The following is a 15970-nucleotide window of genomic DNA, read 5'->3' as shown; positions in this document are numbered from 1 at the left end:
GCTTAAGTTAGTGATTGTATTTATTTTTACTAAAGTATCTCTGAATGGCCTAAGGGTGAGGGCGATCTAGGGAAAGATGGTGTGCCCTGACTGTGTGAGTATGCGTGTTTGTGGGGGTTGCTAAAGGCCTAACCCATCAACTGACAGGAGTCTGGCCTCCAACTTTCACCTCGTGTTCAATAAGACCTGTCACACTTAGTTAGCTTTCTTCCCTTAATAAAATTTAACAGTTATTGAAAATGTCTGAGGGGCCAGCGCTGTGGCTCTCTAGGTTAATCCTCCACCTGCGGCGCCGGCATCCCATATGGACGCCGGGTTCTAGTCCTGGTTGCTCCTCTTCCAGTCCAGCTCTCTGCTGTGGCCCAGGAAGGCAGTGAAGGATGGCCCAAGTGATTGGGCCCTGCACCCGCATGGGAGACCAGGAAGAAGCACCTGGCTCCTGGCTTCGGATCGGCATAGCTCTAGCCCTGGTGGCCATTTGGGGGGTGAGCCAACGGAGGGAAGACCTTTCTCTCTCTGTCTGTCTGTCTCTCTCTCACTGTCTAACTCCGTCAAAAAAAAAAAAAAAAAGTCTGTGTGCCAGACACTGTTTTAAGCACGTCGTAGATTTGAACTTAGTTAATCTTCATAGCAAGTCCATGACATAGGCACTGTTTTTGTATCTGCAGGGTACGAATGAGGCACAGACAGATTAACCACACAGCTAAGTGCTAAGTCAGGATTTGAACTTGGATAGCCTGGTTTTCAAGCCCAGGCTTTTTTGTTTGTTTGTTTTAAGATTTCTTTATCTATTTATTTGAAAAGCAGAATGACAGGTACACAGATACACACACACACACAGAGAAACAGAGAGAGAGAGCACCTCCCATCTCTGCTTGTTGCTGAAGCCAGGAGCCAGGAACTCACTCTAAGTTGCCCACATGGATGGTGGGGGGCCCAAGGACTTGCGCCATCCTCTGCTGCCTTCCCAGGTGCTTTAGCAGGGAGAGGGATCAGAAGTACAGCAGTGGGGACTCATGTCGGCACTGTGAAATGGCATGCCGATGTCGCAAGCGGCAGCTTATCCCACTGTGCCACAACACCTGCCCTCAGCCCCAGGCTTTTAACATGCCTCTGAGAGAAAGATCTTTCAGCCCTACACGTCACCATGAAAGGAGCAAGAGGGAAAAATATTAGACAAAGAAAAAGAAGAGAAAGACCAAGCCGAAGTGCTTGTGGTGGGGGGAAGGAGTCAGACGACATCAACAACTGCTCAGTAAAATTCTTCCTGTTCCTAGCTAGATGGTGTTCTTCATCTGTTTGGTCTGTAACTTGAAATTTTCTGTATTGAATTCTGTCTTCCTGATAACTATGAGAACTTCAGGCCTATTTAATTTTTGCCCATCCTTTGAAGTCTAGCACGTAAAGCCTCCATATCCATCCAGTCTACAGAAATCTGTACTTATAAAAAATTTTTTTGCAGTTATTGTCTGTAATGTTCATTTGGCTCTGATTCACATTCTTAGTTAGCCTGGTGTGCATACTTGCCTCCTCTTATCAGCCATATTGTAAACTCTCTAAGGGAAAGGACTAAAACAGATTGCTCTTGCAGCCTGCATCGCCACCCCTCATAACTCCTAGCATGGTGTATCGCAAGAATAGGCAAACAATAAATATTTGTTAGTTGACTAAGTGCCTGAAAAAGGTAAGAGACTATATCTAATCTTAGTTAACCCTCACATTATTTGGTGAGGGACTATGCACTCAGTGTACACTCAATAAACATGAGTGATATTACAAAATCATTCCCCAAGCCTCAACGGAGTTTGGACAACGTGCAAGATAGCGATGACATGGAGACACAGATTCTCCTTTGAGGAGCTTAGCGCGGTTCTGTTCTCCGTGAAGTCTTCTCTTGTGACTTCAAAGCACACTATCTCCTTTCTCTGGATTCCTGCTGCATTTGAAGTCAGGACCAGTTATCACTCAATTGTTTCATCTCTGTCAGTTTGATGGAAAACTGCTGGGAAGAAATGGACAGCACTGTGCTGGGTCCATAACAGAATCCCAGAATTGGAAGAGACTTTAGAGTTTTCCTTATAGTCAAACCTCCTACCCAATGCAACACCTTTCCCTGAAGCGGCTCTTATTTAACTAATTCTATGCTCTCAGAAGTGGGAATTCACTGAAATAGGAAACACAGGAGGAGGAAGAGGTTCAGAGCCAACCTAATGGGTTGGATTGTGGCTGCACGCCATTTAACATGATGGTTCGACAAACAGAAAATCAAGTCTCAACCTCAGGAGAGAGGTCAGGGCTGAAGATAAAGACTTGGGAATCCTGGGCATGAAAGTGGTAGTTGAAACATGAAGATTAAGTAAGACTGCCAAGGACAGGAGAAGCAAAGAGCCAAGGCCAAAGTCTCTGAGCATTCTTCTCCTTGGAAAGTGGGAGGAGAAATCAGTGAGGTGGAAGAACTGGGAGGCAAAGCAGAGAGTTTTAATGGCAAGCTGGTCAACGGTGAATGGACGATGAAGCACTGAGGTTTTAGAAGATACGACTGAAAATAGTTATTTTATCTGGTAATTAACCTTTGGAGACCTAGACGTGAGCAATCTCAGCGAAGCGGGGTCTTTTTGTGCTTCTCCTGTTACCCTGACACTCTGCACTGTGCCTGTCTCAAATATATCTATTTGTTGAATAAATGAATAAATGGGTGAGTGAATTGTAGGTCCTGCCACAAATAGGAGTTGATGGGAAAGGGTGGAAAGGTAGACATTAGCCTTTTTTTCTCTGCAGCAAGAGGAGAATGTGAGTGATGATAGAGAAAAATATTAAGGTGAAAAAGAGACAAGTCAAAAACTATGATTTTCTCAGAAAAATATGGAGTTCATCTGAGAATCTCTCACACGTTCCATTTTCACTATGATAAAGAAAGCTTTTAATATATAACACCTGTAAAATCAGGACAAAACATTCTCATTCTCTCTCTCTCTCTCTCTCTCTCTCACACACACACACACACACACACCCTACAGAAGGCTCCAGAGAGTGAACAAAAGCAGGCCAATTTCCAGAGGGCAGTTGGAACTTGGAATAAGAAACCAGCATGGGGTGGGGAGAGTTTCCCATATTTATGGCTTTAGCCTGAGGGTAGGCTGCAATCACTGGTCAGACCACTAACACTCTATGGGGAAACTTTCATCTTTGTAGCCTGAAGAACCAAAGAACAGAGCCGGGGATAGCCAGAGTCTCTGGCAAGTGAGGGGATATCTAAGAAAGGAGAAGTTCTGAGAAAAGAAACCTTAAATGATCCGTATAAATTCTTCCCAAGGCGTCTCCTGAACTGTGGATGCATAGAACAGACTCAAAGAAGTCCCCATCTAAAACTGTAAGAATGAAACTGGGAGGTGAGCTGCCACCCACCATAGGCAAGACAGAGTGCACTTTGAATCTGATCAAGTCAGCTGCCTGCTGCAATCCTTACATCCTCACTCTCCAGAGAATAAAACAGAATCCAGAGTATCCACGACATGGAAACTATGAAAAAAAAGCTAAATGGAAACTCTGGACAAATATCTGAAGCAAAAACAACAGGATGGGGGCCAGCATTGTGGCTCAGCAGGTTAAGCTCCAGCTGCAACACGAGCATCCCATATGAGCGCTCGAGTGTTCAAGTCGCAGCTGCTCTGTTTCCACTCTAGCTCCCTGCTAATACACCTGGGCGAGAGCAGTGGAAGCTGGCCCAAGTACTCAGAACCAGTTGGAGTCCGAGGTTCCTGGCTTTGGCCTGGCCCAGCCCCTGCCATTGCAGCCATTTGGGGAGATAATCAGTGATGGATCTCTCTCTCTCTCTCTCTCTCTAACTCTGCCTTTCAAAAACTAAAATCTTTTTTTTTAAAAAAATCAACAGGATGGACTTAATAGCAGAATGAAATAACAAAGGAGCCAGTGAACTTGAAGGTATAGCAATAAAAAGTATCCAATGTGAAGAAAAGGGAGAAAGGACTGATAAATAATGAATAGACCCTCAAAGACCTCTAGACAATAATAGAGGTCTAGGGGCCGCATTGCGGTTAAGCCATTACAGAGCACCTGTTCAAGTCCTGGCTGTTCTGACTGTTCCATTTTCCATTCAGATTCCTACTAATGACCTAGAAAAGCAGCAGAAGATGCCCCAAGTCCTTGGACCCCTGCCACTCACATGGGAGGAGACCCAGATGGAATTCCAGGCTGCTGGCTTTAACCTGGCCCAGCCCTGACTGTTGCAACCATTTGGGAAGTGAAGCAACAAATGGAAGATCTTTCTTTCTCTCTCTAAAAAAAAAAAAAGGTCTAAAATATGTATGATTGTAGTCCCAGAAGGAGGAGAAACAATGGATCAGAAACATTATTAAAGAAATAATGGTTGAATATTTCCCAAATTTGACAAAAGACATACATTTACAGGTTCAAGTTCAATAAGTCTCGAACACAATAAATATGAAGAAAACTGCACCTGCTTGTATCATGGTCAGACTGGTGTGAATCAATTAATTGTGAAAAATATATTGTACTAATAGGAGATGTTAATACTAGGGGAAGCTGGGTGTAGGGTGTATGGGAACTCTCTGTACTACTTCACAATTTTTGTTTTATAAATTCAAAACTATTCTGAAATTAAGAGTTAAAATTAAAAACTGCTGAGAACCGAAGTTCATGAGAAAATCTTGAAAGTAGCTACAGAAGAGCAACATTGAATCTTATTATCATTTGAGGAATAGAAGGAACTATGGAGATAGTGGAAAACATCTCTATTTTTAAAGTTTCATTTATTTGAAAGGCAAAGTTACAAAGAGAGAGAGAGAGAGGGAGAGGCAGACACACACACACACACACACAGAGAGAGAGAGAGAGAGAGAGAGAATCTTCCATCCACTGGTTCACTCCCCAAATGCCCAGCCTAGGGCTGGGCCAGGCTGAAGCCAAGGGCCAGAAGCTTCAATCAGGTCTCCCACGTGAGTGGCAGGGGTCCAAGGACTTTGGCCATCTTCTGATGCCTTCCCAGGCATGTTAGCAGGGAGCTGGATCAGAGGCAAAGGAGCTGGAACTCTAATATGGGATGCTGGCATCGCTGGCAGAGGCTTAATCTACTGCACCACAACACTGACACCTGCAAAATCATCTTTAAATCGCAGGGAAGAAAACCATTTTCAACCCAGAATTCTATGTTCAGTAAAAATATCCTGTAAGGATGAAGGCAAAATAAAGACATGTTCAGGTAAAAGAGAGGCTCCTGCTTCTAAAACTTGCTACTTTCTCTCTGGGACACACAGTCTCCCCCCCCCGTCCCCCCAACGTCACTTCCCTATCTTCAGCTTGCTAACTCATCCTTCACATCTAAGCTTAGATGCCACTTTCTTTGGAAGCTTTTCTGATCCCAAGTTCAAATTATCTCCTCCATTCATGCACCTCTAACCCCCTGTCACTCTCCTGTCTTGGCACTTATCATGCCGTATGTAATTGCTTGCTGACTACCTGTGAATTCCACTGAGCCATATCTCCATGAGGACTAGCAATTTGTTCATCTTATCAGTGTCTTTGCAGTTCCTGGCACATAATGTGCACTCAATTAACATTTATTGAATAAAGGAAAGAATGACTAACCCCAATTCCAAATTTTCTTTTCTACTACACGGGGCTGCCAGCCTGGAGAAGGAGGTACCAACACTACTGTCAGATTCACTGCTATTATACTTTCTTCAACTTTATGGGGCAAATCTACCATTCACTGAAAAACTAAGGCTTTCATTGAACTCTCATTTTCCTATGAGTGCATTGGGGAATTACCCTTTTGGAGCAATCTGTATGTGCTTAACACAGATCCTTGGTAATTAATGTTGGTGCCAATCCTCATTTAGTGCAACTTCAAAATAAATGGTTAACAATCGAGAAATGATTAAACTATGACACGTGCAAGTAATAGACTATAATGCAGACACAAAAATCATGTTTATGAGCTCGTGGAATCATTTGACAACATACTTGTATGTTAATTTAGGAAAAAACAAGAATACAAAATTGTGTGTACAATGCAATTACTGCATTTTTTTGAATCCATGCAGAAGGAAAAATAACACTGAAAAGAAATACAGCAAAATCTTAACTGTGGTTTTAATTGGGTAGTAGGATTATGAGGACTTTTAATTTTTTCTGTATTTTACAAATTTTCTTTAATAAGCATGTATTACCCCTACAGTAGTGAGGAGGGACTCTTCTTTGATAAAAGTTGAAAATAGAAAGTCTCAGGGTAGGGAGAAGTCCCCTGGTACACCAAGACACAATCATAAGTCAAAGAAGACTGTGTTTAAGCCTTCTTTCTCTTTAACTTATATCTTAATGGCCAGATGCCACTTACAGATTAACTGAGCACATAACTTTCTTGAAGGATGCTATAAGACTGGCCCCAGGAAAAGAAAGGGGCTCAGCAGTGGAAACTGCCAGAGGCAGGAGAAAAGGGACTCAGCAAAGAGATCAGAGAAAGTAAACATAAAAGTACAGGAAATGGGAGGGAGAGGGCAAGACAAGAGGATAGGTATACTTTCCGACATTGGGGCCCACATGAAAAAGGAGCCAGTGATGGATTTTTATAACAGGCATAGCTAGCATATTTTTCATGTTGTTTTATGATTGGCTGTATTAAGGGTGTGCATATTTGTGCTTTTGATCCCCTTGCTATTCTTCCAAGAAGCAGGCTGTGTATTTCTTCAGCCCACATGTGCTGTCATATCGGCCTGATGCTGGCAGGGAAGCTCAACTGGACACCAGGTCTGGACATTCTGGAGCCCACTCTGGGAGCAAATTGCATAACCACGTGCCTATCTATGTGAGCTATAGATTTCGCAGACCACACGGGACAGTCAGGAACCTTCTGGGTGATAAAGGAGATCTGGATGGGGATTCAGGGAGCCCCAGAGGCACTTATGAAAAACAAGAATGTAGATCAGTTCTCTCTGGGCCTAAACCCCATTTATGATATGCAACCCGACTAACTGAACAATGCTGGCTGTTAGCCAAAACCATTTTTGTACGATATTTATATTCTTCTGTTGACTTTGTGTAGGACTTCTGTCATCCTTGAAGCTTTTAGTGGGCTAGTGGGGTGACTGATGGAGGATTTTAGTTTATTGAATGTCAAGGGAGGGTGTTGGGATTAGCAATTAATTTCTCCATAGTTTGATTGGAGTGTAGCTATCTCCCAGAAAGAAGTTTTCTTGCAAACCTTGTCTTTTCTGTATGGAAATGCATCTTTTAACCCATCTAGAGGCCAGGAACAAGAAGACTTAACCTTAAAAGAAGGGCATGTAAGATCTTAGCATCATTCATGAACCTTTAGAGGGTGATTGTAATTGTCTTACAACTCCTATTGACATAACGTGCAATATAAACAACTGTGGCTTTCATGTCCACATGCTAGACACTAGCCACAGAGTGACAGAGACAGAGAGGGAAAGACAGAGCGAAAGAGATCCTCCATCCACTGGTTCACTCACCAAATGCCCACAATAGCCGAGGCCAGGCCTGGCTGAAGTCAGGAGCCAGAAACTCCATCGGGTCTCCCACGTGGGTGCCAGGGGTCCGAGCACTTGTGTTATCATCTGCTGCCTTCCAGAAACAGTAACAGGAAGCTGGATCAGAAGCATGAAATATCTGGGACACAAACTAGCACTCCAATGTGAGAGGCAAGCATGCCAAACAGTGGGACTCACTGTACCACAGTGCCCACCCCTGAATGTAACCACTTCTGCAGACACACACACAGAGACAAGCAAACATGGAACAATTGCTATGGTTTGCATATATTCCCTAACGTGCTTGCATTGGAAACTTAACTCCCAGTGCAACAGCGTTAAGAGGTGGCACCTTTAAGAACTTGAGTAAGTCAAGAGAGCAGAACAGACTAATGTTGTTGCCAGGAGAGTGGCTTAGTTACTACAGGAGTGAAGTCCTTATAAAGGATGAGTTTGGCTCCCTTCCCTCTACACCTCCCCCAAACTCTGGCCATGTGAGGCCCTCTGCCACGTTTTGATGCAGCAAGAAGGCCCTGGCCAGATGTTGGCCCTCAGTCTTGGCCTTCCCAGCCTCCAGAACCATAAATCAAGTGAACTTCTCCTGTTGTTTATAAATTATGCAGACTGTGGTATTCTGTTATAGCAGCAGAAAATGGACTAAGACTATAATACTCCTATATAAGAGCATTTTTTAAAAGGTCTGGAAGAATACTTATCAAACTCATGACAGTGGTTACTTCAGCGAAGGGGCAAAGGTCTGTAGGTTAAGAGTCCAAAGGGACATATGGCTTTTTCTGAAATATTCTGAATTTTTAAAGGAAAACATATTCACGTATTACTTGTATAATTACAATGACTAAAATAAGGCACACTTTTTTTATTTCTTTTATTTGAAGGTGGAAGAGAGAGAGAGAGAGAGAGAGAGAGAGAGAGAGAATCTCCCACCCACTTGAGCCATTATCTGCTGCTTCCAGGTGCACATCAGCAGGAAACTGGAATCAAAAGTGGAGCCTGGACTTGAACCTGGGCACTCCAATATGGATGCAGGTGTTCCAAGCAGCATCTTCACTCCTGCAACAGGTACCAGCTGTGGATACAAATTTATATATGCGATATGAACATAAACATGTAAAATATGATAGCAAAAACACTAAGGGAAGTCCACAAAACCCTAGTGATAATTGTGTTAAAATGTAAGATTGTTGGTAATTCTTTTCTTCTTTTTTTCTATTTCTAAAATGTTTCCTGTTTTGTGGATATAAAATAAAAATTTCAAAATAAAAAGTAATTCAGGTTGTATGCTGCTGCCAGATTACATATGCTATGTTTAGTCCTTTTTTATTTTCATTTTTATTTAAAGGTCATAGAGAGAGCGACAGAGAGACAGATGGAAAGAAATCTTCCATCCACTGGTTCACTCCCTAAATGCCTGCAACAGCCAGGGTTGCACCTGGCTGAGGCCAAGAGCCCAGAACTCCATCTGGCTCTCCCACACTGGGGGCAGAGACCCAAGTGCTGGAGCCATCACCTACTTCCTCTGAGGGTGCACACTAGCAGAAAGCCAGATCAGAAGTGGAGTAAGTAGCTGAGACTCAAAACAAGCACTCTGATGTGCAAGCAGGTGTCCGAAGCTGTACCAAGCGCTCACCCCCCAGATGTAGTTCTTAAGAAGCAATTGGCTCCGGCACAGAATTAGTTATAGAAATATCAGCTTGACATCATTTATATAAAATTCTAATCATCCTTGGTGACAGTCTCCAAAATTCAGTTGATCAATATAAAACCCCATTCCGCAGCTGATTCATTACTGGTAGTCGCCCCGAGACCCTACAATTCCTGGAAACTAGAGGTTCCATTGGAGTATTTTGAGGCTTTGTTTCTCACACCCAGGACACCTGACTTGTGAAGGGCTTTGAAAATTGTTCATATCAAAAAAGCCCTCCAGGGACAGCCCACCTGCAATGCCGGTTCAAGTCCCTGCTGTTGTACTTCTGATCCAGCTCCCTGCTAATGCAGCTGGGAAAGTAGCAGAAGATGGCTCGAGTCCTTGGGCCCCTGCACCCACATGGGAGACCTGGATGAAGCTCCTGGCTCCTGGCTTCAGCCTGATCCAGCCCCGGCCATGCAACCATTTGGGGAGTGAACTAACTCACTCTCTCTCTCTCTCTCTCTCTCTCTCTCTCTCTCTCTCTCCCCGTGTGTGTGTGTGTGTGTATGCATGTGTATATCCCTCTCTCTGTAAATCTGCCTTTGAAATACATAAATAATCTTCTTTTAAAAAACCCCTCCTCTGTGGTGTGGAACTCAGATCCAAAAGCTACTTCGTAAGAAAAATCTGATTTCACCTGCACCTGACCTCCATGGGGATAGGAGGCAAACCTCGGTGCAGGCCACAACACTGATCAGGCTTCTCAACTTTCAAGCCAGAATGGTAACTCTGTCACCCAACCACCTGTTCATCTGGCTTCCTAAACATATGGATCCTGCCTCAGTCAACAACAGAGCATACCAATACCTCTGGCCTTCATCAGCGAATAAATGTAGTTGGCCTGACTGTGGGAAGAGATATTTATGGAATATATTGTAAGGGACATTCTATCCATCCCCTCCTTTAGGTGGCATTTTAAGTTGTGTCCTCAGATCAAGTTAGAGCACCAGAAGGGTGCATGCCTAAACTATCTGAGCTCAGATCCTGCAGAAGTGCTTTAATGCTACACCCTTGGCTTTTAGCCAGGGTAGTTACAAGCAAGTAATACGCAAATCTCTTCTGTGTGCGTTCTGAAGCTGTTGGCGAGGACATTGTCCCTTATATTAATCCCACATGAGAAATTGCTTGTGGAATTTCGTGCCAGCAGTGGACCATTGTGTAGCTGTTAAAAATTATAATTATAGAAGACCAAATATGAAAACATGTTTGTGATACATTCACCAAAAAAAAAAAAAAAGCCACAGAACACAAAATGGTAGATAGACTCCAGCTGCAATCACATGAAATTCCATGTATCTGTGGACAAGGATTGAAAGCTGATAGGCAAAGATGAAAGTTGCATGAGGGCCGCAGGATTGTTTTTCTGTTTTTCAAAAAATTGTGTTTGCTATAGTCCTGTCCTTTCAATTGAGAGAAAAGAAGAATTTCACAGCAGGCAGATCTCTCCCTATCTCTCCTGAGGAATTGCTATGCTTCTCTCTCTCTGATAACAAGGATTGTGTAATTTACTGCATTTCCTCCTTTCCCCTGACTTACCCAAAAGGGTGAGTTTAATGCTTGGTCTTCATACATTCGCTCCCCCTTGCTTTCCATGCCTCTGATTTTCTATAATCTGATGACGTTTGTACTCTTCTTTCTGTAAGATGTTTCAAATCCCTGGTAGAAAAAAAGTTATTCACAGTCATAGTAAATTGGAAATATATATATATATATATATATATATATATGAAAGTGAAGTGGGGGGAAGGATCACCACTGTGAATGCTTTTTGATGCTGATGTTTTAAACAAAATGATGAGGATGTAGGACATAAAGTATTGCATCCTGCATTTTTCCTGTAACTTTAAAATGAGCGTGTTTTTGTGTATTGGAAACCCTGCAGCTGTATCTCTGGTAACTATGATGCTGGTAGACTGTCAAGTGTTGAAAGTAGAAAGGTCCACAGTAAGGGTGACCGTGGAAGCTTGAAGGCCCCTCAGAACCGGAGGGATGAGGCACGGGGGGTGTTACTCACGGGTGGGCTGCTGCCTGGGCAGGGGCAGGTGGAAATTTGTGTGGGTGTACAGTGCAAGCTCAGAGCAGCCCAAGGCCATAAGGGAGAGCAATGCGGGGTCTTACACTCAGATTGGCGATCACAGGAAAAGAGATTTTTAGAACTAGCAGAGATTTTAGCACTCATCTCTTCTCGTTTTACAAATGAGGAAACCAGAGTCAGAGGACGACAGTTGCTTTGGTGTACATGGAGGCTATGGAGTCAGCATGCCTGAATTTGCACCTCTGATCCCCAAGTTAGTAACCGCAGGCCTTAAGCAGCTCCCTCTACCCTAAGTCTCATTTTCTCTGGGAAATGAAAATAGAAACAGTCAATTTGTTTATATGCTCATTGTATCGATTAAATCAGATAATTCACGTAAAGCACTTAGCCTGTTGCCTAACACATAATAAAAATCCAATAAATGTGACTTATTAATATTAGTGTCATTAGTATCATCATTCAACTAGTTGCGTTGAACCTGCTTTTTGGATCCAAAACGTACTATAAGTTGCCTCAAACTCAGTTGTGGTGCCGACTCAACAAATCTATTCGGGGCTAAAATCTGAGTAGTTCAGTCTAGCGTGTACTTTATGTGAAAGCAGCCACCCAGCCTGGTGTCTGGAAATGTTTATTAACTGAAGAGGTTTTTTTTTTTCAAACAATGATAGGGTTGGGAGGGTGGCTTCTAAGACGAGAACTACAAATCTTTCATAGAAAAGACTCAGGGGAGAGGCCAACCAAAAAAATGTATGCTCCATACCGATCTGTGAAGATCAGGGACAAGCAAAGGTTGTGCTTGCTGAGAGTCCTTGAATTTTCTCACTGCGATTTCTGTTAATCCCTCCATCTTTCCCTGTGTTGCTGGCCAAGAATCCCATGGAAACTCTCGGCGAGGGTTGTGGATTTTTTTTTTTTTCAGAGCTGGGCAGGGTAGGAAAGAAGTGGGGAACTGTCTATCTCAATTCAAACGAATAGAGCTGGTTTGGCAGCAGGCTTGGGGGAGGGGGGTGGCACCCAGGTAGAAGAGTGGGCGATGGCAGTGGAAGAGGCAAGAGAGACAAACTCCTATGACCTTCAAGAGGAAAAAAAAAAAAAAAACAAGTGGGGAGTGGGGAGTCATTTGAGAACATAAATCTGGGTTTTCAACTGGCAAAGCCCACGCCCTTCACATTCTGCTGTATCTCTTGTATTTCCAAGGCCACCCTGCTGTCTCTTGACTAACGTATATGCTAACACTCCCATGGCAATAAGGTGAATAGCCCTGAACTCTCCAGTTGCATGCTTTCAAGTTATGGGGTTTTTACCAGCCCCCAACCCTTTAACTCACCTTCCTAAATTATCTGGTCCTGTGACATATGATCACTCTTATCTGACCAGGATTTCAAGGTAACAGAAAAGGCTCAACAAACATCTCTTGCTTCTTTGTAAAACAGATGTTTATGAGTGACTTCAGCATACTTGTGGAAAATGAGAAGAAAAATGCCAGTGCAAAAAAAAAAGTTGGGAAACCATGCCTAGAGCATTCTTCAAAAAGCTCATGAAAACACATATTATCAGCCGGCGCCATGGCTCAACAGGCTAATCCTCCGCCTTGCGGCGCCGGCACACCAGGTTCTAGTCCTGGTTGGGGCGCTGGATTCTATCCCAGCTGCCCCTCTTCCAGGCCAGCTCTCTGCTATGGCCCGGGAAGGCAGTGGAAGATGGCCCAAGTGCTTGGGCCCTGCACCCGCATGGGAGACCAGGAGAAGCACCTGGCTCCTGGCTTCGGATCAGCGAGATGCGCCAGCCGCAGCGGCCATTGGAGGGTGAACCAATGGCAAAAAGGAAGACCTTTCTCTCTGTCTCTCTCTCTCTCTCTCACTATCCACTCCGCCTGTCAAAAAAAAAAAAAAAAGGAAAACACATATTATGGAGAAAAAATAACTATACATGGATTTCAACATGTTTTTGCACCAAAATAAATTTCAAATTCCATTTTTTCTACCAATGTTTTGAAGCACCCTCATATCATCTGATTGGGGAGACTATACTCTCTTGAAATGAAAAACCAGGTAACCAACCGCAAGCACAAAATTAAATACAAAACAGTTCGTAGGGGTTCAGGAGATGCAAAGTAGATAAGTGATCTGTCAGGTTGGGCTGGTTGGGGAAAGTTTACAAGAGCATGTACGTTTTGAGCTTTCAATTAGAAATGTAAGGAGGTGATGGACATGAGTTGGTGGAGAGGTGGACCTTTCCAAACAAAGTCACAAAGGGAGACAATGTAAGATATAACTCAATCCAGGACAGGTGTCTGCCCCACCCTGCCATTTCAGTATCTCAGCAATTCTGCATGACCTGCCACCACACCTGTTTCAGTTAGAAGACAGCTCCTTGTGACATAGGGCCCACCAAGCTCTCTCCTCTGCTGAACTCCCCACTCAGGCGGCACTTCTAAGGTACTCCAGGCTGGGCTGCAGGAGGAAGGCAAATACGCAGGAAATGTCTACGGCCATTGTGAGCAATTATGTCCTGTCCCTCTTAGCCAGACCTCAGGTAGGACTATACGACCTCCTGTATCTACCTAACTGACAGGTGGAAGGAAGATACATGTTGGAGTACAACAGATAGCCCTCCTCACAGGAGGAAGGCCCAGCAAATATAAGAAGCAACACCCCAAATGGTAGAAACATTAGAGTTCCTGCCCTCTGGAGCTTGCTGACTGCTAGAAAAATCAGAATGTGGCCAGGCAGAAAAATCCACGGGATACATTTATTCAAAAATTGTTAAATGTCGGAGCCAGTGCTGTGGCGTAGTGGGTCAAGCCGTCGCCTGTGATGCCAGCATCCCATATGGGCACCTGTTCGAGACCTGGCTGCTCCACTTCTGATCCAGCTCTCTGCTATGGCCTGGGAAAGCAGTAGAAGATGGTCCAAGTCCTTGGGCCCCTGTACCCACGTGAGAGACTTGGAAGAAGCTCCTGGCTCCTGGCTTCAGATCGGCGCAGCTCTGGCCGTTGCGGCCAACTGGGGAATGAACCATTGGATGGAAGACCTCTCTCTCTGCCTCTCCTCTCTCTGCCTCTCCTCTCTCTGTAACTCTGACTTTTCAAATAAATAAATAAATCTTTAAAAAAATTGTTAAATGTCAATATCATTTGATTCCTGGTCCTTATTTACTGATTTATTTATTTGGAGGCAGGTGAGACAAGTCTCTACTGCTTTGGGGCAAGGAGGCTCAGGAGCTCTTGGTGTGGCAGGTGCATTTCCTCTCCTCCATCTCCGGCTTCTGGCTGTGCAGGATGGCACTGGCTCTGCAGATGGCAGCCATGCCCAGGTCAGGGCTGTACTTGGGAATCATGTGTGGCACGCTGCTGGCAGTGGCCTGTGAGTTATTGATGGCGGTCCTCAGGGGACGAGGTGGCTGACTTTCGCTGACCCAATCTCTGCTTCCTGACACCCCTGTCATTGGCCACCCACTCCAGGCCCACGGTCTTGCAGCGGATCAGCCCGTCATTAGCAGAAGGCGTCGCGGGCATGCAGGTTATTGGGTTCCGTGCTGTACATCTGCTTGTTCCTCTTGATCAGGAAGCTATAGCAGTTGCACACGACCATCCATAGCGGGTGTGCGGGCACGGTGGCAGCTTCTCTTGCCGAGGTTGCCAGAGAGGGAAAGACCATTCATTCAAACAGCATTTACTGGCTACTACATGACCCTGGAGTCACAAAGATACATAAAACATGTCTCTGCTCTCAAGGAGCTCACAGTTTATAGGGAGGGACAGACAAGCAAACAAGTAACTACAGCATAAAATGGTTTGAGCTATATAACAGAAACCACAAAGTACCTGGGGGTACAGAAAAGGAGGAACTAATTGCACATGAGGGGGACAGGCAAGCCTGAATAGAAGTTTTCCAAAGTAAGAAATTTCAGAGGGATGACTTCTCAGGATGCAAAGGGACATGTATTGAAGGGCATGGTATTTCCAGGAAACAAGGGAAAATTCGGGCTGGTTGGAACTCTGTGTGCTTAGTGAAAAGACGTAGAAAGGTAGAAAGGACGTGGAAAGCCTGGCTAGGAAGTTTGGACTTTATTGCATAGGTGTTGGGAAATATCAGAGTAAGTTTTAAGCAGGGCAGTTATATGAATCACCTGTAAGTGATAGATCCCAGTTCCCCTGCCTCCTTGGGCAAGTCACTTATTCTCTGAACATCGTTACTGTCTTCATCTACGAGATGGAGATAATAGTGGTACCTACATCACAGGGTTGATTTGAGGAGTAAATGAGCTAACATTGGAAAAGCCATTAGCACTGTGACTGGTACCTAATAAGCGCTCCATAAATTTTAGCTGTAATTACCAGGCGTGTTTCTTAGAAAGGCAACCTTGTTGGCAGCATGGAACATAAACTGTAGCGGGGAGAAAGATTGATGGAAGGAGGTCTCATTAAGATGATGCCACAATTTAAATCCAGTTATAAATGAGGTCTTGAACTGGGATTCGGATGTAGGAAATTAAGAACATGAAAAACTAATGGGTAAATCTAGCTTGGAGACTGGGTAGACCAGGGCAACCATTAACCAAATTGGGCAATAAAAGGGGAGCCAGAGGATAAGGGGTGGGGGCTGCAGGCACAGATAATGAATTCATTTGCGACCTGTTGAATGAGAAGTGAAGCCGCCGAGGATGGGAACCTGGAGAATATTATTTAAAGGCAGG

General features: G+C 44.1%; 1 pseudogene; it reads right to left on the bottom strand.

The window, feature by feature from the left end:
* Nucleotides 1–14488: 14488 nt before the first annotated feature.
* On the bottom strand, nucleotides 14489–14931 carry LOC133752727 (large ribosomal subunit protein eL28-like; annotated as a pseudogene).
* Between the last annotated feature and the right edge of the window lie 1039 nt (nucleotides 14932–15970).

Source organism: Lepus europaeus, chromosome X (genome assembly GCF_033115175.1).
Source record: "Lepus europaeus isolate LE1 chromosome X, mLepTim1.pri, whole genome shotgun sequence".
NCBI classification, from domain to species: domain Eukaryota; kingdom Metazoa; phylum Chordata; class Mammalia; order Lagomorpha; family Leporidae; genus Lepus; species Lepus europaeus.
Note: the sequence above shows the minus strand (reverse complement) of the source record. Positions and strands in the feature narration are given on the sequence as shown.